This window comes from Acyrthosiphon pisum, chromosome X, assembly GCF_005508785.2.
Source record: "Acyrthosiphon pisum isolate AL4f chromosome X, pea_aphid_22Mar2018_4r6ur, whole genome shotgun sequence".
NCBI lineage: Eukaryota > Metazoa > Arthropoda > Insecta > Hemiptera > Aphididae > Acyrthosiphon > Acyrthosiphon pisum.
In genome coordinates this window covers 42,684,127-42,686,607 of record NC_042493.1, presented here as the reverse complement: position 1 = coordinate 42,686,607, position 2,481 = coordinate 42,684,127, and positions in this window count along the sequence as shown.

Sequence of the window (2,481 nt, the reverse complement as noted above, 5' to 3'; positions counted from 1 at the left end):
TTTGAACTTTAAATGCTTATAAAAAAAAACTGTGACTAACGATTTTTAATATTTTTCATCTGCCTTTGAAACAATATACTAGGAGCCTTCTATTAAATTTTCAAGCTTTTTTGATAAACAAATAAAATTTTATTGATATTTTTAGAAAAAAAACTAAAAAAAAATGAAAACTGACAATGTCCGTAAAGAGCTCAAAATAAGTCAAAATATTTTGAAAATTTTATCGTGTATAGAAAATGGAAATGTAAACATTCAGTCAAAATTTCATGCATCCACGGTCATTTTTTTTAAAGTTACACCAAAAACCAAAATCGATTTTCTCGAAAACAGATTTTGCCTAAAAATTCCCGTTTTTCCTTAATTTTTCTTTTGTTTTTCCCGGCGCTTTTGAAAACCACTGGGAAATTTAAATTTTGACCTCCCCAATGCACCAACGATATTCACTTTCTGATCGAACAAGATATTGAAGTTGAAAATCGTAGCATTATTTCGACTACTTATCGTGTACACAGACACAAAAAAAATAAAAAAAAATTAAAAAAAAAAATAAAAAAAAAAAAAATAAAAAAACACACATCATTGTAAAATCAATACATTCATCGTTTCACTCAGAATCTAAAAATTAATTAGGTACCTTAGTACCTACCCTATATCTACTTACATAAATATTAATACAATATACTAATTGTTAATAACATAATACTGATAATTAGTATTATTTATTTTAAGTACCAATATTTTTACTTACTAGTTTTGAATCTAATTTAGAAGCTTCGAATAGCTTTTTAGGAGCACCAAAATGTTTAGTCCCGACTTTTTTACCATTATATATATATTTTTTTCATGTTTTTGTTTGTAATCATTGTCAAATGTTTTGCCACTTTCCAAGCACTCTAATTTAATCCGCTTTCGTTTGTCGAAATTTTTTCATTTTTATTGTCAAAATAAATTCATGATTATTTATTTATAATTAATATTATATTATAATATATATGAGTGTTCGACAGACGAGTTGACGACCATAATAATAATATAATTCTATATGAATCAATATAATGACAATACCCTTACTCAAAAGTATTTTAAAAATAGGCATAAAAGTATACAACAGTCACTGTCTAGATAAGATAAGAATAGCATGACATGCTAGTATACTAGTATGGTACCAGTATTGGGCTTTAAATAGCAATTATTTCCTAATCAATCGTTGACGATATTATGACTTATAAAAATAAATCATTACCGATTCTTGGTAGCAACAGAATTTAAATTTAATACAATATACATATTTTATTCCAGAAACCGACATGGATTGAATTTAGTTACGTAACTTATTTTAGATTCTAATTAAAACCCGATATATTTGGTTTTATTTGTGTAACATTTAAACAATATTAAAAATTTCATTAAAATTAAAAGCCACCGTATAATAATAAGCCCCTCTGAATACTTTGGGTGGGCTGACCTACGGCTGGACACATAATAGGGTGGGCCAGGCACACCCTGCCCCCCCCCCCCCCTTAGCTACGTGCCTGATTTCAGCGTGGCTAACAGATGATCTGTTGTCTAATGTTGATGCTATGAGATCACCTATAACAATTATTATCCGTATCAAATATAATATAATAATTGATAAAAAAAAAGTACAAGATAAATGAACAGAGTCCGAGTTAAAGGACGAAAGACTATCACAAGCACTACCTAACTGGCTAACTAGTAACTATATAAGACTAAAAGTAACTATAGCTAGTCCTAGTAATGATAAGTTAATAAGTCCGTGATCACAACAATTAGGTACCTATACTACTTGTTAACATACAGTGCCGGATCTTGAACTCTTAGAGCCCCGGTGCAAAAAAAAAAGTAAGGGCCTCTAATTTAAAAATATTATAGAAAAAACTACAAGTATAATATACAACTATGATAACTCAACATTTACAAAAACAAATTAAGTGCAAAGTATAATAAAATGTTTAGTAGGTATATTATTGTTTACAGAATAAAGCCAGCCTCCAATATAATAGCGAAAAGTAAAATGTTAAGGCTATGTATTTTAAACATTTTTTTCGTCGATTTTGCATTGGCACAATATTGTCAATTATTTTCTCAGTATTTAGAGTTTTAGTTCGTTCCTTTTCTATCTTTAAAATTGATGTACTATATCAGGGATGGACAACTCAATGATACTATAGGGCCAATTTTGAATGTGCGAAAATCTAGCGGGCCAGAGAACATAGAAAGCAAAAAAAAAAAAACCTAATGTTAACTACACGCCTATAAATAATATAATATTGTTTACATTCAATAGTTCAATACTAGATAAGAATTTATTTCTACTTTTTACGATAAACATTATATCGGTTTTAAGGGGATTCGATACCGTGATTTTCTGTTTCCGTCTAACACACGCGTGACATAGTATTTTAGACGTGTTTTTTGCCAAACATACCAATTGATCTAATGAAGCGATAAGAATTCTGA